Source organism: Pteronotus mesoamericanus, unplaced genomic scaffold (assembly GCF_021234165.1).
Source record: "Pteronotus mesoamericanus isolate MK-2021 breed Mesoamerican mustached bat unplaced genomic scaffold, CSHL_Meso_final scaffold_232, whole genome shotgun sequence".
Lineage (NCBI taxonomy): Eukaryota > Metazoa > Chordata > Mammalia > Chiroptera > Mormoopidae > Pteronotus > Pteronotus mesoamericanus.
The window spans coordinates 9,237,137-9,264,868 of NW_026555311.1; the positions used below are offsets into that span (position 1 = coordinate 9,237,137).

At 36.5% G+C, this 27,732-nt stretch overlaps 1 protein-coding gene across 1 annotated transcript in view; it reads right to left on the bottom strand.

Moving 5' to 3' along the window:
- Window positions 1-27,003, bottom strand: part of TET2 (tet methylcytosine dioxygenase 2) — a 113,870-nt gene extending 86,867 nt beyond the window's left edge. The window contains exon 1 of the mRNA XM_054591666.1: window positions 26,705-27,003. The gene's annotated coding sequence lies outside the window, so the exon portion shown is untranslated. The remainder of the gene's footprint in view (window positions 1-26,704) is intronic.
- Window positions 27,004-27,732: the final 729 nt, after the last annotated feature.

Below are 27,732 nucleotides of genomic sequence, written 5' to 3' on the forward strand. Positions count from 1 at the left end.
AAGTTTTATTTTGTGTCATAATATTTCAGAGTACAAAAAAATAAGCTCTAAAATAAACATAACTGCTTCCTAGTAAAACAAACCCACTATGTGTTTTAAAACAAAAAAGCGCAGTAATTATAGAACATGTGTGCATATATTTTATAGAAAAGAACAGGAATGTGAGAGTTTGTTTTCCCCTATGTATTAATGACAGGGGTCTTGGAATGTGGGGCAGTATTTTTAGATAGCAAAAGAATCAAATCATCATTGTTAAATCATCACTGAGCAAAGTGGAGTTTGGAAAAAAAGGAGCCACTGACTTTACCATTAGAGAATGATGTCTAGGAAAAGCCCTTTATGCTGAGTTAAATTGGGTTCACAGGCAATGAAAATCAGTATTAGACATGTTGATTCTGTACTGACTCTGAGTGGATGAGAAGCTAAATAAAAACTGGAGTATCTAACTCCTTATACTTGGGAATGTGAAAGTGTCATTTCTAAGAAAGATCAATTGTCACCTGACCAGAAAGACATACCTGCTCTCATCTCCAAGGATGGACCAGACAAAGCAGAGAACGGAAACAAACAAATGAACACCATTAGTAGATGTATGTTATTTCAGCTCGGTAGCCATTAAAAGCCAGATACTTTGCATGCTAGAAAAACCTCTTTCCTTTTGAGAAAAATGAATAAAACTAAAGAACCTAACAATGAGACAGACTTCATCAGGTCCCACAGGAAATGCAGCTGCTTTAGAGAACCTCACTGTAGATGGTCCTATAGTGTGAGGTCAGTCTCCCCGCTAAGTGCCTGCCAGACCAGGGTACCTAGGTTGTCTCCAGAGCCATGAAGGACATCATGCTGTATCAGAGAGCATGTCAGAGGTGGCATAAATCATCTAAGTGTAACGGTTAACTAAAAATAAGTTTCTACTAATAGCTGGCTATTTCATAAATGAAGAGAATATACACCCTTCACTTTTTGAGCACTGATAAGGGGGAAATACATAAAACCAAGCAAGACTTTTTCATCTTCAGCTCTCTAGGAAAAGGCATGGTGTCTGTAGGTACAAGAATTTGGCTTACGGCCTTTGAGGTACCATGGGCGCTGACTCCCATCTGAATATGCCCAATCCCCTCCTCCACTAGCCTTTCTATGAATGACTGGTGCTCACTGTTCATTGCAAAGAAAGTTGTGGGTCAATTAAGAAAGAGATTAGGTTATTTCCTTAACCTCACCTTGGAAAACTGAGTGACTAAAGAGGACTTGAAGTGAAACAGTATAGCTACCCATGAGGAAGAGAAGACGTGCTTTCATTGCCTCGTTTATTGTATTTCTCTAAGTTTAAGGTTTGTCTGGTTGTTTTTTTTTTTAATAAACTTTACTTTTGAGAACAGGTTTAGGTTCACTGTACAATTTAGCAAAGTACAGAGAGTGATCACATACTTCTGTCCACACACACGCACACCTCTCCCATCATCAACATCCCTGACCGCAGCGGAGCACTGTTACAGCTGCGGAACCTTCACTGGTAAATCATTATCATCCAAAGCTGTACGTAAAATGACAGCACCCACCACCACCACCACCGCTATATACAATAGAATACTTTCACTGCCCTAAAAATCCTCTGTACTCTGCCTATTCACTCTTTCCTATCTTTTAATCCCTGGAAACCACTAATCTTGTTACTGTCTTCATAGTTTCACCTTTTCTGGAATGTCATGCAATTGAAATCAAGCTTTATGTAGCTTTTACAGAAAGGCTTCTTTCCCATAGGAATATGCATTTAAGGTTCCTCCATGTATTCTCATGGCTTGGTAGCTTATTTTTTTTTAGTGCTGAATACTGCTCCACTGTCTGAATACGACAGTTTATTTACTCATTCACATGCTGAAGGTCATCTTGGTTGTTACCAAACTTTGGCAATTATGAAGAAAGTTGCTATACACATCCATGTGCATGTTTTTATGTAGATATCACTTGTCAATTCTTTTGTGTAACTACTAAGGAGCACAATTTCTGGATTGCACGGTTAGAGTAAGTTTAATTTTGTAAGAAACTGCCAAACTTTCTTCCAAAGTGGCTTGATCATTTTCCATTCCCACCAGCACTGAATGAAGAGTTTCTGTTGCTCCATATTCTCACTAGCATTTGGTATTGTTAGTGTTTTAGATTTTGACCATTCTAATAGTTGCATACTAGAATCTCATTGTTATTTTAATTTACAATTCCTTAATGACACATGATGTTGAACATCTTTTCAACTGCTTAGTTTTCATCTGCAGATTTTCTTTGGTCAGATGTCTATTCAGGTCTTTTGCCCATTTTTTAGATCAGGTTGTTCATTTTTTTATTGTTCTAAGAGTTTCAGGAGGGGGTTCTTTTTGTATATTTTGAATAAAGTCCTTCATCATACCTGTCTTTTGCAAATATTTTCTTCCAGTTTGTAGCTTTTATTCTCACCCTATTGACATTGACTTTAACAGAGAAGTTTTTCATTTTAATGAACTCCAGCTTATATTATTACTTTCATGGACTATGTCTTTGGTGTTTCATCTAAAGAGTCATTGCCATACTTAAGGTCACCTAGGTTTCCTCCTATGTTATCATCTAGGAGTTTTATAGTTTTGCATTTTACATTTAAGTTCATAGTCCATTTTGTGTTTTTGTAGAAAGTGTAAGATCTGTGTCTAGATCCACTTCATTGCATGTGATGATCAGTTGTTTCAGCTCTATTTGTTGAAAAGAATTTGTTTCTAGTCCACCTTTGTCAAATAAAGATCAGCCAACTATATGTGGGTCACTTCTGGGCTCTCTATTCTGTTCCACTGATCTATTTACATATCCTTTCATTGATACCATACTGTATTAATTGTAGCTTTATAGTAAGACTTGAAATCAGGTTGTATAAGTCCACCTTCTCCTTCAATATTGTATTTGAATGTTGGGTTTTCTGCTTCTCCATTTAAAATTTAGAATCCATTTACTGATAGTTATAAAATAACTTGCTGGGATTTTGACTGAAATTGTGTTGGATCTACAAATCAAGTTGGGAAGAACTAACATCTTAACAATATTAAGACCTCCTATCCATGAACGTGGACTATCACTCCATTTATTTTGTTCTTTTTGATATCTTTCATCAGATATTTTCCTCAAAAGATCTTGTACATATATTTTTAGATATATACCTAAGTATCTCATTTGGGGGATACTAATGTAAATGACAATGTATTTTCAATTTCAAATTCCATTTGTTCATTGCTGGTGCATAGCAAAGTAATTGACTTTAATATATTAACCTTGTACCTTGCAACTTGCTGTAATTGATTATTAGTTGCTAGAGTATTTTTGTTGATTATTTCAGATTTTCTACATAGAAGATCATGTCATCTGGCAACAAAGAGTTTTATTTATTCTTCCCAATCTCTTATTTCCTCTTGTCTTGTTGCATTAGCTACGACTTCTAGTGCTATGTTGAAAAGCAATAGTGAGAGGGGACATCCCTGACTTGTTCCTAATCTTAGTGGAAAAACTTTGAATTTCTTATCACTAAATGTGATGGTAACTGTGAGGTTTTTTGTTTTTGTTTTAGATGTTCTTTATAAAGTTGAGGAACTTGCCCCTTTATCCCTAGTTTGCTGAGTTTTTATTATAAATACTGTTACATTTTTTTCAATGCTTTTTCTTCATCTATTGATATAATGATGTTTTTCTTCTTTAGCCTGTTTAATGTGATCAATCTCATTAATTGATTTTTGAATGTTGAACCAGCATCAAATACCTGGCATAAATCTTATTGGTCACAGTATGTAATTCTTTTTATACACTGTAGTGTTTGATTTGTTAATATTTTGTTGAAGATTTTTTTATATCTATATTCATGAGAGATATTAATCTATAGTTTTCTTTTCCTGTAATGTCTTTGTCTAGTTCTGGTATTTGGGTAACAGCCTCATAGGAAAGACTCCCTCTGCTTCTATTCTCTGAAAGATTTTTTCAAATTAGCATATTAAGTGCAGGTTTATAATAACTTTCTATATGTGTATGTTGACAAAGAACTATGATTTTGTTTTCTCTTTAGACTTTAGTTTTATTTTAAGAGATTGTGTTCATTTTCTTCTGTAATAAACTTAAAAGATATCCATCCATCCATTTGGTCAGATTTATTTATATTTTAGCAATGGAAGCATTAAATAATGCCAGTTTTCAGTCTCAATCTTTAAAAACAATATATTCATTACACTTGAAATTGTTTAGCTTTCTCATGGGGGAAAAACCCAAACTCAAGCCTTTATATTATTCCCTAATAGCTCTGCAGCACAATGTTATAAAAAAGATTTGCTGATAATTGACCACTTTATGTTGTAGGCAGAGGAGTATCAAGAGTCATTATAAAGTGGCCAGTCTTGTAAGTCAAGAGCTATGACTAAAATTGTCTTTTCAAGTCATTGCTACCTATTATTAAGAAATTATATACTCTATTTTTATAGGCATCAGTAATATGTTTATGTTTCCATGCATCTACCCTCAGTCAATATTTTGTTAAAGTCCTGAAAAAGTCTCAAGATTTTTTCTAACTGGTACTAATCTCTGTTCAATTATAATTCTGATTATATACATCAGTTTGCTTAGAGGAGGTGTCCTAAGGCTATCAGTCTGAGTTCAAAAACATTTTAACTTACCATGCAATTGGTATCTGAACAAATGGACTTTTGCATTAACTGAGTGGTCAAGAAAATATGCCAGCAAATTTCTTTGAATTTCCTAGTCTCATCAACTTTTGCATTCTTGTAGCAAATCAGTCATTTTCAAAACTAGACTTTATTTCTTTTACCTACTAAAATGACTGTTATTTTAATTTTTTCAATAGATTGAATTTTTCTTAAAAGATTAATACAGGAAATTATCATTTTAGCAAATGGTACACAATAAATAGCAATTTTATGTACATTTTCCTTTAGGAATTAAAAACAGGCAAACTTTTTATCCTTCGTGTCGGCATGCAGAAGTGAACTTTCTCTTAAAAAACAACACCTATATCCTTAAGAAGATCTGAGAAGCAGGACTCTTTTTTTCACATTATCTATTCTCTGAAGTAATACTTAACTTTTGGTTTATGATACAAGTATTGGTGAGGCTGTGGAGAAAAGGGAACCCTCGTGCACTGTTGGTGCAACTGCAAATTGGTGCAGCCACTGTGGAAAACACTATGGAGCTTCCTCAAAAAATTAGAATTAGAATTATCACATATGATCCAGTACACATTTAACTTCTGTGTATTTATCCAAAGAAATCCCAAACACTAATTTGAAAGGACATAGGCCTCACTATGTTCACTGCAGCATAATTTACAATACCCAAGATATGGAAGCAACCTAAGTGTCCCTCAGTATGTAAATGGATAAAGTAGATGTGGTACATATATACAATGTAATATTACTCAGACATAAAAAAAAATGAAATCTTGTCATCTGTGACAACATGGATGGTCTTAGAGGGTGTTATGCTAAAAATGAAATCGGAGAAAGACAAATACCATATAATTACACTTATTTGTGAAATCTAAAAAACAAAATAAATGAATAAACACGACAGAAATAAACTCAGAGATACAGAGAGGAGACTATTAGTTGCCAGATGGGAGGGGGTTGGAGTCGGGGTGAGAAGCATACTTTCTTAATCTGGGTGAAGTACAAATTGGCAATTATAATACAGTCATTGCGATGTAAAGTACAGCATAGGGAACATAGTTGATATTAATTAAAAACTATGTATGAGTCAGGGGGTTACTTAGACTTATCAGGGTATCAATTTGTATGTTACTTCAATGTCTAATTATTATGTTGTACAGCTGAAACTAATATAATATCAACTAGTATTGAAAATTTTAATTTTTTAAAAAAAATAAAGTTTGGTTTATAAAAATAAGAACGAAGTAACTTTGCTCTTTGCACTGTCAGAGAGGCAATATAGTGCATAGCAAGATAGTAGTAGCATAGCCAACTTAGGAAAAAAAAACTTGTTAATTGCCCCTATCAATTTCATTACCAAAAAAATATCATCTATTAGAACACTTCTAATGAATACTATTTTTCCTCACCAAAAGATTCTCTTTTTAAGTTGGGAGAAGAGTTAATTAGTTTCACCTCTTAAAGCCACAAATATTCTCACATTATGAGAAATATTGCCGAAAGTATAAAGATAACCTATAAGAAACCCTGAATTGAAGCTTCATAGTTCTGAAATGTTTATACAGGCATTTGAACGTAATACTATTTTTTTCCCTTGGAAGGAAATAAAAAGGTCACTTACAAAATGCAATGAAACAAATATTTATTTAACATTTGTACTATGCTGGATTTGAAGTTTGGTGAAATTTAAGAAATGTTATTTTGTCTAAGCCCTTCATTAAATAGATGAGGAAATACTGAATAAGCATCCTGCCCAGCATCAATCACATCACAAGTCAAAGATTTCATTTAAAGACAAGCATTCCTTTTTTGCAATACTAAATATGTACTAATCTGTCTGGCCTGTCCGAGAAATGCATGCTATGGACATGTGAAGGAGATAAGACTAGGGAGAAGATTAGAAGACAGACTCCAAAACAGGTAAAGACAAGCACATGAAAATGAATAATGCAATTTGGAGGAAAGAGTCTAGTTTAATTCTGGAGGTCTATTCTCAGGTACAAATGCTGCTGCCTTACTTTTTTAAGATCCCAGGTACCACATCGTAGTTTGCACTGTATACGAGCAGATATAACTGATACTGGCAACAAGGACCAGCATCCTTTATCAAGAAGCAGTAGAAGTTCAAGAGATGCATCTTGTTAGTGCCAGTATAGAGTTCAAGAATTGCACAGGAAGCCTCCAACAGTTACCTGAGTTTATTTGAAGATTTTTTTTTACCTCGATTTTTTAAAATTCTCTTCTTTCTGCCACTTTTTAAATAAACAGAAGATCAATGAAAGGACTCTTGTTTGGAGTATTTTTTTCCAATCTGATTATACAGTTACATATTATTATGTCAATAAAATGTATTACAATGCCTAAATCAGTTCTCTTAAGTTAAAAAGTTCTCTATACTTGGAAAGAAGAAAAAACTAATCTATGGATTTATACTTTGTTTCACTAGCATCAAGTAGAGTAATACCAGTATAGACTTTTTTTTTTTTGCTACTAAATTTTTGGAATGAGAATTATCTATAAGTATCAGTCTACATTCAACAAATATCAATTGTGGACTTACTGTGTTTCAGGCACTGTGCTAGGTATTGGGGATAACACTGAACAAAACAGAAATAGAGCTCCTGGCATGGAACTTACAAATCAAACTCAAATTCTGCTGGATTTTGAGGCTTTAATAATAAAAATAATAACAACAGTAAGAAAAATACATTCAAAACAAACAAAGAAGGTATTTCAAAACCAGTAGAAACTTACATATGAAGAATTATCTCCATATAACTATTTTTCACTATGAAATAAAGGCCAAGGATATTCAGACTCAGAACAAAGGAACTAGTGAATGATATTATTTCATCATGATAGTAAACACTAAGAAATATCAGGAATGGTGCTGCTTTTCCTAGTCTAGAAGGAAGCTGGTAGCCACACAGCCGAAAGAAAGCACAAGGGAGAACACAGGCAGTGCTCCTCTGCCCTAGCTCCAAAACTCGGTTTACAAATCACTGTCTAAAAGTTGAAGTAGTTTTGTAAATCACGTCTACATTTTGAAGTAGCCATAAAAGTCTTTTGGACATACAATGTAACTGAAATATTATCTAATTATAATAAGATTGGAAAGAATATAGCTGACAATATGTATAACATTTTAGCTACAAATGTTTCCTTGTCCCCAGAAGCTCCTGGGATACTGTCTCCGCTATGCCGCATGGGTATGAAAGCCTAATTTCACCTATGATGTGAGCTCAATGGATATTTTATCTTTAATTTCTGATAGGGAGAAATAAAGAGAGAAAATGCAACACTGGTAACCTTAAAGAGAAAAGCAGCAAAAATAAAATTATATCACTGTCATTTACTTTTTTTTAACCATTTTTATTCATTCATACATTCAACAAATACCTATGGAGTGCCTACCATGCGCAGCCACCGCTCTATGTGCGGAGGCTCTACGTCAGTGACCCACACGGTGCCCCGGTTCTCAGAGAACTCACATCTACTGGGGGGATCAGACAATAAAATAAGTTTTTTAAAAAGCATGAAAAAACAAATACTCTGCCAAGTGACAAACCTCATAAAAGATAATAAACCTTATGAAAGAAAAAAATAAACCTGATAAAAAGTGACACTTCTGTTAGCTTGAGCGGTTAAGGAATGTGTTCCTGAAAATGTAACATTCAAGGAGAGACCAGGAGGAAGGGAAAAAGCAATGCCCATGGATGCCTGAAGCGAAAGTGTTCCAGGAAGAGAAGCAGTAAGTGAGGAAAGTGGGAAAGTGTTCCAGGAAGAGGAGCAGCAAGTGAGGAAAGTGGGAGGGAACAGCATTTGTTTCCAGATTGCAAAGGATCGTTTAATGCTGAAAAGGATGCATTTTAAAAGATCTATGCCGAGACACATTTGGACTTAAATTTACCCCTGAGCTTTAAATATTTTAGTGGAATTACAAAGCTGAAAAGATAAAGATTTTAACAAACATTTAAATAAAAAAACAAGTTATGTAAAAAAAGGAATTACATTTGTATCAGATATCTCCTAAACATAACCGGATGAAAGACAAGAATATACCAATGTCTCCAAGGTTCTGAGGGAAAATTACTCTGTACCAAGATTGTATATATAATAATTTATCAATTAATTCTGAGAAATAATTTAAAGCATTCTGGACATGCAAGGACTCAGTTTGCCTCCTACACATTTCTTTGTGGGGGGCGGGGAATTGAGAACGTATGTCAGTAAAAAAAAAAAAAAAAAAAAGAATCAAATACATGGAAAGTCTTGGGACTAAAGTAATAGTGGACTAACCAGGAGAATAATGAGAAGAAACTCTAATTCGGAATAGAAAAGTCAGAGAGCACAGAGAATAGTAACTTTAAGAAAGTATTTCATTCACCAATAGCATAATTAAGAAATTGGAAAAATCATTGTAATGCGATGAAAACATATGTTTCTTTTATCAATAAGAACAAACAGGATTAGAAATTTTAAGAAAAATTAAAAGCTTGCAAGAAAATTTAAGTCCAAAAGTGAAAGAAACTAAAATAGGGCACAATTTTGAGGAATTAAAGAAATGGAAGAAAATGGAATCCATTTTACCTTGAGGCTTAAAATATTATCCTTGGAACCCACCAAGTTTTAGTGCTATGGGATTATTTTTTCCTTCTCTACATGTTCAACCATACCACTTGATATTATAGTGCACTCTACTTATTATAATCACAATATTGTGAATACTGGGGTTTTTTTAGTTAACATGAAACAACAAAGCACAGGAGAAACAGCTATAGATTCAAAACAAAATATAAATATTTTAAACTTAGCAATATAAAATAATGGTGCAGAATCCAGAAGTAGTCAGAAGGCAGGGGAAGAAAAGTAGAAATGAGGAATACTAAGTTTTACAGCTTCCATGATGGGAAGTCAGAAAGCTACAGTTTGACAGCAGTAATTTTGAAAACTAAATGTATTACTATAGGGGAGAATAAAGACATACTTATGACTGAATTATTTAAAACTGTTTGGTTTTGTTGTTATCATATACTTGTAATGTTTGAAAAGTCACTGTAGAAAACAACCAATCCATCACCCCAGTTCTGTACTTCTTATTTCCCGGAAATGATAGTTCAGCCTCAGAATGGTATTCAAGACTGTTTCCAACCTACACAGGACAACCAGTGTATCAGGAAGTACATATGATATGTGTGGTGAGGGTCTGCTATGCACTTGGTTCCACACTAATTATTGTGGGGGATTCAACAAACTCAGAAGATGTGACCTTGGCTCTCATAAAAAGTTCAGTCTTGATGAAAGAAGACAGTTGCTGACACATAAATAGCTGATATATTTTAAACTGTTAACTAATTGGTAGACACTCCAAAACATCTTTCACATGGGCCTCAAATCCCATGACACCATTATGTAAGGCATTTTCCTTCCCATGGGAAGCTCCTGGGAACACAGCAGGAGCATGACTATCGTCTGCCTTTAAGCAGTGTATGCCAAAGTATCTGCTCTTGACCCTAAAATGGGATATGAAACACACTTAAGAAAAAGTAACACCTGTAATCCTCAGTAGTTTTAAGTTGTACTATCATTTTATATTTCTGTGAACACGCCTGCATCTTTTCACTTAGTGTACCTACTAAAGACAGTAAAAGATGACTGTGAACAGATGAAACTAAAAGCTCACAGTTTCTGTCTTGACTGAAACAATAAAAGGAATGGAAATGACCTTTCATCTTTCCCCCCAGGGGCATTCTTCAGAGGAGATGCTGTTAGACTTGTGTAATCTCTGTTAGGCCCCAATGTTGGGAAAGCTATGTCAACTCCAGTACCTAGGGCCATTCAGGCATTTGAGGAATCACATCTTTGAGCAAAAACCTGGAAGTATCCTGGGAAATTCCTCACTTGACCAGTATGGGAATCCTACAATTTCCATCTTATTTGATTCTTAAAAAATCATAGTATTGATTCTTTCCTATGAGTCTATATACTCCACCAGGGTAAGAATGACGGCTCTCATCTTTCCTCATACATTGATGCTCAACATATGCTTAAGGAATGAACAAATATGTATTCAATCACTGCAATCACAGAGTCAAGAAGGGAGGAGAGAGGGATGGGCGGGAAAAGGGAAGGGAGGGGTCAAGTCAAGGAACATATATTAAGGACCCATGGACAAAGCCAAAGTCGGGAAGGATTGAGGGAGGGAGGTGGGGGAGGGGGGCAGGGGAAAGTGGTGGGGAGAAGGTGGAGACAAATGCCTTTGAACAAAAAATAAAATTTTTGATTTATATTAACTCCTCTGACTGTCTCAACCATGTAAGTTTTACTAGCTACTCCAATTTCACAAATGGAGAACATTCAGAGACGTTAACCTAATATGTTAAGAATACACACAGCTTATAAGAAGAAAAGTTGGGATTTAAAACTAGATCTTCCAGCTGTTCAGGAGTTGATTTTGATCCTTTAGAAATAAGGAGGCAACATAGATTCCTTTGGGGAAAAATATGGTAAAAAAGCAGAAAGAACTGAAAAGAGGATGGAAAAGGTCATACAGGTGAGTACACCGAGGAGGAAAAATTAGAGGCAGAGTAAAATGAAGTGAAAAAAAGAATGAGTGAGGGAAGCAGAAATGGAAAGTGGCAAGGCAAATTAACACAGTCAAGTATTTTATAGAGTTTAGTAATAAATTTGCAAGTAGGGAGATGGCAAACATAATTCAAAATGAATAGGGAAGTTATTTAATCGTGTCCTAGTTTCTTCCTCAGTAACATGGGAATAATAATGGCACCAAAAAAAATAAAGGTGATGTGAGAACTGAATAAGATAATCTCTGGAAAGTACATAGCACTTAGCACAATGTTAAAACTTATTTAATATTGAGTATTATTAGAATGATAAATATCCTATTATGTCTTTTGAGACCATTGTCTTGTCCTTCTCAAGCCTCCATTTTCCTCATATGTTAATGCAACAGATAAGTGAGAGAGTCTCTAAAGTCCTTTTCAGCCATTAACAATCTATGATTGTATTTTTGAAAATGTACTACATTTTTGCAAGTCTGATGATTTATTAAAATGTTAAAAAGGTGGTGGGAATCCAGGTAGCAATCAATATCTTATAAGTGGCTGGAAACACCTCTAATTTACATAGCAAATCTAAAACACAAAAACAAATTCAAACACAAACATACAGGCACACAATTAAATACGCAGTTCAAAAAGAAAAACCATTACAAGTTCAAAGGAAGGTGAATGAAAGTTTTTGATAATTTGTAACAAACAGGAAAGGAACTTGAATATATATGCATTGAAAACACTTTATAGTCTCTCTATAAAGTGCTCTACCCCTCTGTCTCCCCCTCTCTCTCTATATATTTTAACATGTTTTCCCCTTAGTGTTTTAGGCACTTTTCCATGCTAAACACAGTTGCTGGTATAGCTGAATGAATACCACCATTTTATTGTTACATATTTTCAAAAATTATCACTTACCTTTTCTTTCCCCTTCTCATGATTCTACCAAATAAGAAAGGGTTCCCACCCTCCATATTGTTGTAGAAATAGGCTTTTAAACAGATTATAATGTTAAGCAAAGTAATTCTATACAAATACTCAGTGAAGTGATTCTGGAAATCATTTCTATATGCAGTAGAAGTGACATACTTTGAAAAATAAAACATATAATGGGTGAGAAACAATTTTAAAACATGAGAAAATGGTAGCTCTAACTCCAATTGTCTGTTTCCATGTAGGTATGTAGTAACATTATTAGAGATGGTTGAGTTGCTGTAACTTCTAAAAGAGTCTGAGTCAGCTTGGTTATGAAAGAGAGTGATACTCTTGAGAGCTTCATCACCTCCAGTCCTTGGATTCTAAAGCACTTACTCACTTGTCCCAGTTAAACGCTACTATTTAAAGTTCAAAGTAGAAAGCTTCCTTTGGGTGGTAACGATAATTTTAAAATAAACACTGTAGGGTGTTGGGGGAAAGCCTCCTTTAAACATGTACCATAACTTCCCCTTACATCCCCAGTCAAGTTTTACTACAATCAGTGCTTCCTTATTCTGTATCAGTATTCATGATCCAGGTCATTACACAGTTTACGAGCTACAGAACACTCCTTCCCCCCCACCCACCCCTACCCCCAGTTTTACATCACTGGTGTTCAGAATTCTGGAACAGTGTGTATAAACATTAAAGTGTGCCTGACCACATGGTAAGGCATAAGGATGACCTGGAACTCCCATGCAAGAGAGAATACCCGAGCGCCAATCTTAACATCACCAAGCCAGCTGTTTGTTTTTATGTATGAGCTCCTGTCTGATTCCTCAGCTATTTCCTAAAAGAACCATATATATAAATGCAACGTATGCAAAATATCCAAAGGTTTTTGTGCAACTTCATAATATTTAAAAAATGCATGACATCAGTACTTTTTTCATTTTATATTCATAGACAGAGACTTTAATGATGGTTTGTTTAATAAACCATTTCTACCAAGAGGACTTAACTCAGGTACCAAAAGTCCAAAACACACATACATACATTCATGAGTAACTGCAAAAGGATAAACAGCCTAAAATTTCCATATTGCTTCTTATATGTATATTTCCTACTCGATCTACACTTTTGATATTTTATAATACAAAGAGAATTGCCACTAGGTTTCATCTTTACGAAAATAGTTCATCCAGACCTAGCTGGTGTGGCTAGTGTGGATTGAGCACCAGCCTGCAAACCAAAGGGTTGCCAGTTCAATTCCCAGTGTAGGGCACACACCTGGGTGGCAGGCCAGGTCTCCAGCAGGGGGTGTGTGAAATGCAACCACACATTGCTGTTTCTCTCTGTTTCATTTCTCCCTCTCTTTCGCTCTCTAAAAATAAATAAAAATTTAAAAAAAAACAAAAAACTTAAAAAATAGTTCATCCATTAAATAATTTTTATTGCATGCTTGCCAATTCAAGTGAAACTATGGTCCAATGAAAGTTGTTTTAAATCCATTTCATTTTTAATTTAATTCTTATTTCATTTTTTTCCATTACCATTTTTAGTCCCCTTACATGCCCCTCCCTCCCAGTAATCACCACACTGTTCCATTTCTTAGCAAAAATGCATGAATAGCCTTTATCAAATTCTGACTGCTTTCAGTGTATAACCACACAGGACTTACTATCCAACAAAGGTGTACAAAGAAGAAAAAATATTAATGTTCTAGTGAAGGATAAGATGATTCTTGTGAAAGCCTAAGAATACTCAGACATGGGACTGCTTTTAGTAGTAAAGTATACTCTTAAGTAATTTCACACAAACTTTAATTATTTGGGCTTAGGGTGATTTAAGATAAATATATCATCTTCATACCAAAGCAATGAAAAACAAGCAAATAAAACAGGCAATTGAAAAGAATCTTTGTAAGCCTATAACCTATTTCCACCATATCTTAATTCAATGCCTTAGAAATATACAGTATCTTATAACTGATAAATACTAGACAAGTTATATCTTTACAAATCCAGAAGGAACTTTTACTCAGCAACAGAGATATAAAATAAAAATCCATCCTTAGATTTTATTGTGTTAGTTAAGTGAGTCATTCTTGGTAATTTTTTCCAAATGAGAACAAACTCAGATATAAAAACAGCTGAATTTTAAGTAAATGTAATAATTAAAATTGATTTCTAAGCTTTATATGTAAATAATAGATTTGGACAGATAATCTCTAAGTTGTTCCAGATCTAAATTTCTGACAGCTCTGAAGGGAAGGGGGGTGAATGGGTCAAACAAAAAAGAAAAAAAAAAACAGAGGAAGAACTCAGACAGGAACAACTGTTTGGTGATTGTGGGGCGGGGGAGGGAATGGATGGAGGAGGAAGAGAATATGGGGAAATAAATGGCAATGGAAAAAATATCATGAAATTTTTTAAAATAAGAAAAACAAAACAAAGAAAATAAATTTGTTGCTTGATTTAACTCTTGGAAAAAGAACTTTTATTTTTAAAAGTTAAACAAATACATTTCCTTTATAGTATCACTTTTCAAAGATTCTGATCTTTCCTCTTTTGACAAAGGTAGTGAGATATATATATGTATATATATATACACATATGTGTGTGTGTGTGTGTGTATATTTTCATTCATTCATTCTATGAAAGCAGAATTCACACTTGATCTTAGCCAAAAGGTCGAGAAGTGATGAAAGCAGAGTTCAAATAAGGCAATTATTTAATTAACTACAAGTTCATTTTTCAATGATCTAATTTCAATTCTTTATTAGGCAAAAAAGGTTCTATTTTTGAATAATGAGTTGATACCCATCTAAAATGCAATATGAAAACAACTCGAAATGTGCTCATATTTTAAAAATCCCAACCAGTCATCTCACAGTTTACAATGAAAAGCACCAGGAAACATAAAACAGATACACAGGATTAGACATTTAAATTCTTGGTGCTTTGTTTTTTTTAACTCACACTTTCTTTTTATTGATGAATATAAATGAAAAATTATTAAAATCAATCTGGGAAAGGGAAAACAACTCCCTAAGTATAGAGAGCAAAAAAAAAAAAAAAAAAAAAAATTTAATCCCAAGACTTGATGTGAATTTAATAATGGAGAAGAGTGGAGGGAGGTGTGGTCATGGGGAACTGGAAAAGGAGGAAGGGAGGGGAGAAAGGTGGGTGCAGGGTGGGAAGCGAAGGGTGATCAAATCATTTTCCTGAGTGTTTGGTGGTCGGAGTGTCTAGCTCAGCAAGTCAGATTATGAATATTCTTGCATCTGAAGATGCTTACAGATATGAAAATATACTTTTGAAAAAGGTGTTTGTGAGACTGGGCAGCAGGCATGTGCACTTCAGTCATAGCGACACTGTAATTACAAACAGAACTGAGGTACAATCTGCCCACATTTCCCAAAAATCACAAAAAAGTTTGGCGTAGCTTACTGCAAGAGTTAAAAAAAGATCGATCCTATATTAAGGCACAGGCTTGGAGGTTTTGGTAGAAAAAAATGCTCATTGGGTGGGTGAATCCTGACCTAGACACCTTGATCTTTGGTTCATGACCCTGTCGGAGCCAGACAAGGGCTCGCGGACCGAATTAAACTGTTTGATTTCTCCGCCCACAGACACACAAAGCCCTGTACTCGCTCAGCTGTTACATAAGAGTCTCTGGAATCCCAGGATGGTGTTTGTAAATAGCGCTGCCATGCTCAGGGCACCCACGTGTCAAATGTTGATGTGACCGTGTGTAATCGGAAGGCGAGAAAGCATCAGCAAGCTCCAAAGAGAAACCTTCCATTCCTTTAGCCCCCAAAAGGAGCATAATGCGTGTTGAGAAATTATTGTGAGGGTGATTAATCTATTTTTGTTTTTTATTTCCTTCCCTCCTCTCCCCCCATCCCCGAAATTAGTGGGAGGAAGAACTGGATGCAGTGACCAATCTCCATTGCATTTCTTTCCTTATTTAAGTAGTTCCTGACCAGAGCAAAGCATCAAAATTAACTTCTCTACCTAATTAAATTTAGGGTAAATTTTTGTAATCTCATCAATGCATTCTGAAATAACTTTGTACCTCCTCTCATCCAAGACTTCTTGTTTTCATTTGCTCATTTGCTTCTGTATGGACTGAAATATGATGAGAGAAGGGATTACCCACCACTAGAGACGCACTAAGTAAGCAAATGGTTTGCAAAGTGACAACTGACAGCCAAATAAAATTACAACATGACCTTTTCAGCAGTAAGTATCCAATGGTTTTGTTTGGGTGAAGAGAAACACCATTTAGTATTTTACCAGTCTTCTTATTTAAAATTTCACTCTCATCTGCATTTATTTTATGTTTTACAATGGGTTTATGAACAGGAAATAGAGTCATTCCTTAAGGAGGCTGAATTCTTACCAATAATAGAGAAAAATAAGAATGTGAACAACTGAGGTTTTCTTACTCTTAATATGAAAAGTTTCCATAACCTTCAGAATTATTTAAAGCATGACAAATTATAACAATGCAGAAAAAAATTAAAGCAAAACTGTCAATAATAAATTAAACATGTTTCTAAAAATACTCTGAATGCAACAATATCTCAAGCCTGTTTTCAGTAATTTTTAAAAAATGCCTTGTTCTGTTATCTCTCATACACTTATTAAAATTGTTTTTAAATTACATATGAACCATTTGCCAATAAAAGCATCTATAAAACTATCTGCTTGAAATACAGAATCACACTAATGTGTAAACATGTTAAATTTCAAAATATTGAAAATTTAGTTACCAAAGTTAATAACCCAATGTTCTTTCTGATTTTGATTTTCAGTAGAAACATATAATCAACTCATAGTCATTAATGGTAAGTCATTAGAAAAATGTCTACTAGCTTTGTTTTCTGAAAATATGTTTTTCCCCAAGCAACAATGTGGGAGACATGCCAAAATCAAATACAACTTTCTCATAATGTCAGTTATAGATACTATACCTTCTTAGGAGAAAACATAACAATTTAGGTAGCTGGATTTGTATAAAGATATGTTAAATCTAGAGTACAAAGTTTAAAATATACTAAAATGTACCTGCTTCTCTTTTAACTAAGACAAATTAATTTACATGGTATTTTTAGTTTGGAAGATGTGTTCTTCTCTCATATTTGAAAAGTATGCATTTATGGTGTTTCTCCTTTCAACAGTTATGTTTGGTACATTAAAATATGAATGTAAATGATTAATGTTTTAATAAATAAATTCACTTCTCAAGATGCTCACTCTAATTTTATGGATTACATCAGACACTTTATTTGCAGAAATGATTTCTTGTTCTGTTATGAAGCATGCAGTAAAACAAACAAAAAGCTAATAATTATCCAAACTAATTAGAGAGTATCTAAAAGCAATCCTTTTAATGCAAAAATCATGAAAGGTTATAAAAGAGCTGAGTGAGTTTTATAGCCAATGGCAAATATAAAAATTCTATGACTTCAAAGTAAGAGACTTCAAACAAAAATGGAAAAAGTGCTGAAAGAACAAACAGATTAAAAAAAATAAATTAATAGGAACAAGACAGTTTATTAGGAATGGAATCTGGGTGTGATATCATTGTATTATTTTCAGGTTCTGGTGTTTTACTTTAGAAGCAGCACAACTAATAATTAAGGTAATTTTAATGGGTGCCTTTGTTTCTTAATGCAGACAGGGAAGAAGAACATGAGGAATAACTCAGAGACAGATCATATTAGGTGCTCTGGGTTTCACTGTTGTTATTTAAGCCCATTTTCTTCTATATTACAAGACAAAATATAGCAATTTGAGGAAACTATAATAAAAACCCATATTGATAGTTGGGGGAAGAGTTCCCATTAAAGTATAATCTGGACATAGAAACTAGGCTTAATACTCTATTAAGGAAATAAGTGACTTGATAAGGCAGGTTATAGCAACAGCTCATGAGACATGGCAATAGTAATTAAAATTATCATTACTTTGTAGCATTCTCTGAACAAACTGTGAAATTCCCTAAATAATAAAAGTAGCAAATAAAACATATCAATACTATCTATGGCATACCTTAATGGGAGATCACTTATGTCTCTGCCTGATCATACACGACTCTGCTCCCTAATGAGAGCAGTCCATCGGCAAAAATATTTTTCTTTTGAATACAGTATATCTCCTGTAGTAATTATTTATAAAAAGCAAAGCTCCCTATATACACAACATACAAAAATATCCCAATGTCTATACATCTAATTTGTTTGAAGGGGTTTTAATTTTTAGAAGTGCATTAAGAAGGCAAAGTTAGAGTACTACATTCAAACCCAGTAAATGCCTTTTTCAACATTCTGGAGATACTTGTATAAAAATCTGTCAACTGAAGTTGTTCACTAAGTGTTAATGGGGAAACAAGCAAGGTAAATACAAAAGTAAGCTACTCATTTCTCCCCTAAGGAGGACCAGACCTGTATTCTGCCTATGGCTTTCTCTAAGAATCAGTATGCCAACTTCTTGATGGGTTACAGGGGTGTTCAACTTTTTGGCCTCTCTGGACCACACATTAAATAAACAAATACTAACAAAAATTGATGAGCAAAAAAAAAAGGTTTTAAGTAAATTTACAATTTTGTATTGGGCTGAATTCGTAGCCATCCTGGGCTGCACGACTTTCCTAAAAAGTCAAATTCTGTGATGTTTCCACAGCTCTTCTTTGAAAAAGTAATGATCAAAGCAATGACATGAAGCCAAGACAAATTTTTACTGAGTAGAGTACCATATATGCTGTTGTTAAAGCTGAATGCTTCAATATCATTGAATATCTCCCTCCCCAGTTATCAGTCATGGCCCCAAGCTACGGGATCCAGCTGGCAGCAACCCAACATTCTCATCAGAATAAGAAAGGAGGTAAGTATTGCTCAACAAGGAGAATGAGTGTCTGGTATCTAGAATTACATAAAGTTAGAAATTAAAATAAACCAACCCCAAGTCATTTACCCTGTGTATCCAAAATTGTAAGTCCTAATTTCCCAGGGACTGGTCCTAAAAATTTGTACTCATCTTATCACTGATAAGTTTGTAAAAATTCTGTTGGTGTTTTTTAAAACTCTGGCTATGTCTAGCAAAACATAGAGAGCCACCAACAATTCTGACCCTAACTTTTTCTCGCTTTGGCTTGGCATCACAAAGACTGCTACAGAGCAATTTCTTTCTTAATTCTATTTCACATCTATAATGTACTACAGCATCAGTACATAGAAAGAGACTTCCTTGCTTAAGCCCAATGAAATGTTTTATCATTTTAACTTGACAAAAGATAGGTGATAGTAAGTGAAGATACAGTTAAAATCAAAATTTGGAAGGCTACTCTACATATCCTCCAGTGCCCTTCTGTTTACATATAGACAAGGAATGTTAATGCAAATCATCATCATCATCATCATCATCATCATCATCATCATCATCATCTAGGACTTGTTCTTGTTTCTAGATTAAACTACACACTCGGCAACAGTTTAACAAAAAATTGGCAACTTTTATATGTATTCCTTTTAACACCTAAGTAACATCTTCTGAATTAATTGGAGAATGGCTAAGTAATTAAATATATTTGAGAAAATTTCTTACAATTATACATGAAGCTCTGTTCACAAAGTCACCTAACCTATCATCTGTTAAATGAATTATCTGAGAAGTCCTAAATGCTCTTATTTTCCACTAAACACTGTGGTAAACTTTTGTGTAATTAAGTCTCGTTCTCATCTATGAAAGAAATGCAACTACAGAGAACTCACTGGCATATTTCTACAAAAATATAATTAAATTCAAACAGTACCTATATTTCTTTACATGAGACATGAGATACTTTCTGAAAGCCACATATATTGTCAATGGTATGCATTTTTATAACGCTTTTATTGATATCAGCATAAAATTTACTCTTTTAAAGTATATAATCCAGTGTTTTTTAGAGTTGTACAATGATTGCTACTTACTGAGAGAACATTTTCACCACCCCTAAAAGAGATGCCATATTGATCAGCGTTCAGTCCCTCTTTCCCCTACCCCAAGCCCCTAGCTAAACTAATTTACTAATCTTCCTTTGGTCTCTTTAAATTTGCCTGTTTTGGACATTTCATATCAGTGGAATCATACTGTATATGGTCTTTTCTTACTTCTTTCAAGGTTCGCCTCTGTTGTAGCATGTATGAGTAATTCATTCCTTTTCATTACTAAATACTATTTCTTTGTGTTAATATACCACAATTTATACATTTACAAGTTGGTGGATATTTCAGTCATTCTAATTTTTGATGGTTAATTATAATGCTGTTATGAATATTCAAATACAAGTTTTTACATAGACAACTGCATGCATTTTTAAGTCTTGTTTTATGATTTCTCCTAGTAGCCAACATACAGCTCCACTTTTATTATTAATAGTAATGAAGTGGTTACAACATAGTGGCTAAAAGACTGAGAAATAGAGGTGAGCTGCCTAAATTCAAATCTTAGCTAAGCCCGTCCTGGCTGTATGATCTCAGGCAGGTTACTTAACCTCAGTTTGCTTCACAATGGGGATAATAATAATATCTCTAGACTTGTGGTGAGAATTAAATGACATAACTTAGACTATCATAAGTCATTAACACAATATAAAATATTTTGAACACAAAGGCATTTTATGCAAAAAATATTTAAGCAAAAAAATCATATTCTGAGTCACATTTTGATTAAGGCATGGTAGCAGAAGCACATAACTGATAAAGTAGAACTGTGTTAAACTTTTTTGTTTTCAGGAGAAAGTTTTAAAATATCTGATCATGTGATAAAATGGTATAGAACTAATATACACATACACATATGTACAAGTCAAACTGGAGAAATCTGAGTAAGACTGGGAGACTATATCAATGTCAGTGTCTTGGTTGTGATACTATACTACAGTTTTGCAAAATGTTACCACTGGGAGAAATAAGGCAGAATGTTGTGCATGCCCAATTAGTATTATTTTATACAATTCCATATGAATCTACAACTATCTCAATAAAAATACTGAAGAATATGTAATTCCAGTATTAATTTATTGAAAGTCATTAAACTGTGTGTCAACAATGAATTACTTTTTTTTAATCCTTGCCCAAGGATGTTTATTGATTTTAGACAGAGAGGAAGGGGGGAAGAGAGAGAGACAAACAGACAGACAGACACTGATGTGAGAGAGCAGCATCAATTGGTTGCCTCCTGTACATGCCCCGACCAGGGACTGAACCCATAACCTATGTGTGTGCCCTCACAGGAATCCAACCTACAACTATTTGGTATATAGGGTGATGCTCCAATCGACTGAGCCACTCGGCCAGGGCTACAATGGATGACTTTTGTGAGCTAATCGCACTAGCCACTAGAAGACACATTTAAGGAAAAGCACCATCACTGCTACCATCACCACCACCGCCAAGACTTTTTACATTGTGTCTCTTACGATTGAGAATATATTATACATTTTCTAATTAAATAACATTATTTTGTTCTATGTTATTATTGAATAGTTTTCCAGTTTCCATTGAAATGAAATTGACAATAAATCTTGTATAAATCTAAGGTATACAATGTAATGATTTCATATATGTATATATTTTGGGAAATGATTACCCCAATAAAATTAGTAAATAAATCACTGCACGTAGTTATAATTTTTTTGTGAGTGTGTGGTGAGAACATTTAAAATCTATTCTCTTAGCAAGTTTTAAATACAATACCATATTGTTAACTATAGTGACCACTATATATTACAGGCCAGAACTTATTCATCTCACAAATGAAAGCTTGTACCCTTTGACCACATTTACACACACCCCCCCCCCCCCCCCCCCCATTCATTAAGTCTTGACTGAGTAGAATACCACTAGGTTCTACTGGGGGATAAAAAGGCATAGAAATCAGATTTAAAACTCTATTAGTAGACATAATCTAATTTAAAAGAAATATTTATAGTATTTTCAGTGAAGCAACCAGTCCATTTTATGTCCCACCAGGAGCGGCCAGCCTGCAGTCTGCGGGGCCGCACGCAGCCCCGGATGCCTGTGAATGTGGCCCAAAGCAAAATCGTACATTTACTTAAAACATGATGAAATTGGTGTGCGTGTGATGATGTGTCATGATGCATTTAATGCGTGGCCCAAGACAACAATTCTTCTTCCAGTGGGGCCAAGAGATGCCAAAAGACTGGACATCCCTGTAAACTGTATTTCAAAAACACTTCATCCGAATTTAGTCATCTTTTAATTTAACTCGTATTACTTGGAGCTTGATTCCAAATCAGTTTGAGTAACAACCGTTTCTAAGTATAAAATAGTGGGTTCTAAATTCTTAAGACCACAGATAGGTTGACATTATCATTGAATTTATTTTTAAACAAAATATTGAAAATACACCTACTATCTATCTCTAAATCTTGAAGCCTGGCACATTTAACTGCATTTCATGACAAGTGGAGAAAGCACAAATCAAAGCTGATAGAATTTTCTACTTTGGAATGGGCAACCACAATTCATTTTATTTAGAAAAGATTGTATACCTATTATCTTAAGGCAGTGTTTGTCTGCCATGTCCAATGCAGGATCAGAATAATGCCTGAACAAAATAGATAGGTAAAATGATTTTTGAGTTATAGTGACAGCGCTTCAAGTGCTCACTGCATCCTCCTCGACAGGGAACTCTTCTCTCCCACCATATACCAAACCAACAGATGTCCTCGATGACCTCCTAAAATAATGTCACAGGATTCACTGAGCTTTTGCAGTGAGTCAAAATAGAAATTGTAGATCAGGTCCAAGCAAATACTGTATATTTGGCAAAATCATTTGTGGTTGTGTTCTTCAACACCGTTTCCAAGATAACCACCGGTGCTAACTTGGCAACCCGAGTCTCCCACAGTTAGGGCTCCAATTGTAAAGTTGGCCTATGAGATAGTTCTCTGCTGCTGGCTTCAGCGCCATTACTACTCTTAAGAGCCACTGTGCAATGGTGGAGTAACAATTGAGGAAAATGTTATTTTGCTGCACCAACCCTGTCCTCTGGTCCAGAGCTTTAACCTGTCCTCACGATAGGAAACAATGACAGCACAACATCAATATTGTTGTTTATAAAACAAAGAAAACTCCCTCTAGTAATTTGAGATGCTAGGTAAGACTATTAAATTCTACTAAGCAGCAACAGTTGAACATGCAGTAGAAGCAATTAGAGCACAAAAAAGCAGAACTAATATTTCTAAGTATTAGATATTCTAAAATGTCAAATATCCATAGCTTTTGAAGATATTTTACTTTAAGGTAATTTCATAGGAACTCATAAGAATTTACCAGTTTGGATTTGGGGCAGGAAGGAAAACAGAGTTTCTGCTTAGGTGTGTCTGTGAATGAATCATAAGAAGGGCTTTTTAATGAGGTCAGCAAGTAAGGAAATACATTTCAATGGTGACATTTGGCTCACAACACATTGTGTATGGGTGGAGCCTTGGAGCAACTGATAGAGAAATTCTAACTTCAGCAAGTGAAACCAAAAGATTAACTCCAGTTTTTATTACCTAATACAAGTCCAGTGCCCAAACAGGACTCTAAAAGTCTGTCACAACAAGTCCTCTGCAGGTGCGTTACACTTGTTCTGGGACTGATGTGGACCTGCCTATGTCTAGACCCATGTGCCACCACATGAGGATCATACCAGTCTCTCTGGCTCCTGGCATGGACCATGCCAGGTCTAATGAAAGCACTGAGAAGAGAAGAGTTTGGAAAATGTGTGAATTAAAGCAAGGGACTTCCCTTATTCTGAGTTAATTCCTCATTAGCCATGAGTTCAATAAGAAAATAAGTGAAACAATACTGTAGTTTAAGAAAAGCTATCTTGTGGTTGTCTGCGATCACTCTCCTAAAATTCAATTACCCCAGACAGTTCTTCCATGAAATTTTTGGATCATCCAGATTGTGCTAACCCTCACAAATATGATACATTAAGAGCTGATATTATTTTTTATTATAAATTGATTCAAGTCAGTTGTTTTTTTCTAATAAAATAAAAAGTGGTGCTTTCATTCAGATTGGTGAATAATATGTACATTTCTTTGTAATCATTGAAGCTCTCATAAAACATTAATTAGCAGCTATTTTCGGTATGCAAATATGATGCATAAAATAACAACAGAGTCTAAATTTGGTACTAGAAAAGAACAAATTTTCATAGTCACAATCAAAATTATTAACCAATATAGGTAGTCTTATTTATCAATGTGAGTAGAAGATACTGTATCTATTATTGAGTAACTTGAAGACAAGTATATAGCACATTTGAAAAGTCCCCAAGCAGTACTTAGATACTACTCTGCTAGCAAAAGAAATTGTTTATTTTAAATTCTGAATTGCTGGAATAATTACCCATAGTTTTGTCAGCACATAGTAAGCATTTATGCTAAATTCCTGTTTTTTTTTAATTTAAGGTTTTATGAGAAATAACTAACCAAATGAGCTGTTTCTATTTCACAGAGATGACTAATACTTCTCTCTTGTTCATGCGAAATAACCCCTAGTATCAATGATTCAAGTAAACTTAACGGCTCTCTGGGAGATCAAAATAGAAAGAGTTACAAAGTGACCTACTGAGGACAAATGGTTTCAAAAATCATATTTATGGAGAGATGTCTATTCCTGTGTTCTTTCTTCTGTCCATTTTTTTGGTCATCTACATGTCTTATTAACTTGATTTACCAATCACTCACTAAAACCTCTCTGCTTAATAACACTAAAAAATCAATATCTACTGTGTTGAAATTTATATTCTATTCCAAACCTATTATGAAACACACATGTAAACATGTAAAAGAATATAAGTCCCTTCCAGCATTTCAACTTCCCATTAAAATGCAAATAAAATTATTTCATTTGTGAGGCAACAATGTTCACAGCCTTCAACCACACAAAATCGGTATCTTTTCCTTGCCCATCTCAACTTCCCCTAAGATACAACCTTACTCTTACGATAGGTCATTTGTTGATGATTATTTTTGGTTTTGGACTTGCCATTATTAACCCTGACTGGAGAGGGAAAAGTACAATATGTAATACGAGATTTGAGATTTTAAATTCATGTATGTATCCAACTTCCTAGACAAGCAAATATAAAAATATTTCGCTAAATTTTAAGCAAATAACGGGAAAATAACCCTTCTTTCAGTTTCTAAACACGAGATGAACAGGGGGGAAATCACTCAATGCAACTAAAAGTATGTCATGAAGGCAGGAGCCAGCAAATAACGTATTTCATAGTAGACCTTCTCAGGAGTCCATCCAGGCCACGCTTTATTTTGCCATAGGTAGAAAAACTCTCCATAGAAACTCTGTTAGCTTCGTAACACTAAACAAGCAGCCGCAGAGAAAAGATTCATAAAGATTCGAGAGTGTGTGTGCGTGGAGGAGGAGGAGGAGAAAGGGGAGGAAAAGAAGAGACAGAGGACGGCAGAGAGATAAAAGAACCAAGAAAAGAGAGCAGCCAAGAGAGAAAAAGAAATTTGGACGGGACTGTTAAAAATCTGCCTCTGCACTTCTGTTTCTTTGCTGGGATTGGGTTTCATTTCTTTGGGCGCCCCTGACCTTGCCGTCTTCCAACTCTCCACGCTCCCCCTCCTGCCGGCCCCCTCCCCGGGCCTGCGCCTGCCTTTGTGTCTGCCTGTCACTTACCGGGAGCCCAGCGGAGCGGATTCGGGAGAAGCACAAAGCCAGGGCAGAGATTTGCCCACAAATTCTCTTACACACATTCCCCAGGCGGCAGGGCGCAGCCTGTCTAAGAGCTGATGTACCTGGAGAAAGAGGGTGCTGGTCTTGTTTGGGGAACCCGAGAAACTATTCTTTCCTTTCTCACTCGGCGCCACTCACAAAACGCGCGGACTTAGGGGAAGAAAACAAACCCCCCTCAGTGTACTCCAGTCTCACTCCCCGTGACATTCGCGCTTACGCCCCCCAAAAAGGGGACACGGCGGTAGAAGAGGCGAATGCAAACCCAGACCCAGAGCGACAGCAGATAAAAGGGTCGAAAATCCCCGTCAGTGTTCTTTCCGGGGTGGGTGAGGGCACAGCAGGGACTCGTTGGACTTACACGAAGGAAGGGGGGGTGGGAGAATTAGAGGGAGACGTCGAGACCCCCCCAAACCTTAACTATTTTAGAAAGGAAAGCAAAGAAAAATCACTTTCCTGAGGATAAAAGGCCGGGAAACCGACTGGTCGGAGTCACAAAGGTAACTTTTCCGGGTCCGGAGCAGACGAGCAATAGCAGGAGAGGGAAGAGAACACAGAACTATAGGTTTAAAGGGGGGGGGGGGGGGGATTAAAACTATATTTGTCAGCCATGTTGAAGAGGCTCCAGTAATTTGTGAAGCTTCCCTCTTCCCTCCTGGTATTTGTGGGTGACACTGCAGGGTTTGCTCCCCCGTCCCTGGAAGCCCGAGAGAAAGCGAAGGGGAGAGGAAAGGGAGAGTTTCGCGGGAAAAGAGAAGCGCTCTGACCTCGTTCTCGTCCCGCAGCCTTGCAGCAATGCAGCAGTTGCAGTCGTGTCTCCTTTCTAACAAATCCTAAAGGGCAGCCATCTTGCTTCCTTCTGCTTCTCTACGAAAGCAGCCTAGCCTCCGCATCAATATTCATAAGGCAGTTTGACGTCTGTTCTCATCACTCGGCGGGGCCGGCGTCTCGGGGCGGCCGCGCCGAGGGGGCGGACGTGACTCGCATGCCAGCCGGGCCTGGGCGCACGGCGCTCGCGGAGGCGGCTGTCGCCCGAGCTTTCCTCCTCCTCCTCCTCCTCCGCTGCCTCTCCAACGCCGCCGCCCGGCCTCCTCCTCCTCCTCCTCCTCCTCCTCCTCCTCCTCCTCCTCCTCCTCCTCCTCCTCCGCCTTCTCCGTCCAGATTCCGCCTCCTCCGCCGGGCCTCTGTCGCCGCCCTGGAGCCCTCTGCCCCCGCTCCCAGGGAGTCACCCCCCAGCCGGGGCGTCCTGCACCGAGGCCCGGGCACTCGGGGGCCGGACACTGGGGCGCGCGGTCCTGGCCCGGCTGCCCTGGCGCAGAGCCGAGAGCGGAGCGAGGGGGGTGGGGGCGCGGCGCGTCCGCCGGAGCGCGGGGCGAGGGCGGGCGCGGGGGAGGATCCAGCCCCCGGGCGCCGCGGCCAGACCCAGGGCGCCCAGGGACCCTCGGACGCATCTCCACCCCGGGCGAGGGCGCGGGGAAGGCGCGCAGGGGGGAGGTGTCGTGGGTGCCTGGCACAAGGATGCGGGACCCCAGTTAACCTTTTAAACTTTTTGGTGGTACCTCACTCCGCCACCTCTTTCGTGATGTCCGGACTCCCCTCTCCCCAGCGCGCGCCCACCTCCGCCCCGCACCCTCACACTATCCCTTTCGCCCACCTCCTTTCAGCCATCCCAGCACACACCCCGCGTGCGCCCACCGCAGCCCGCAAAGGCCCGCACCTCCACCCCCTGGGAGCCTCTCGGTCCACTGCCTCTTCTCCGGTTTTAGCATCCTCTAGACGCGGTCACTTCAATCTT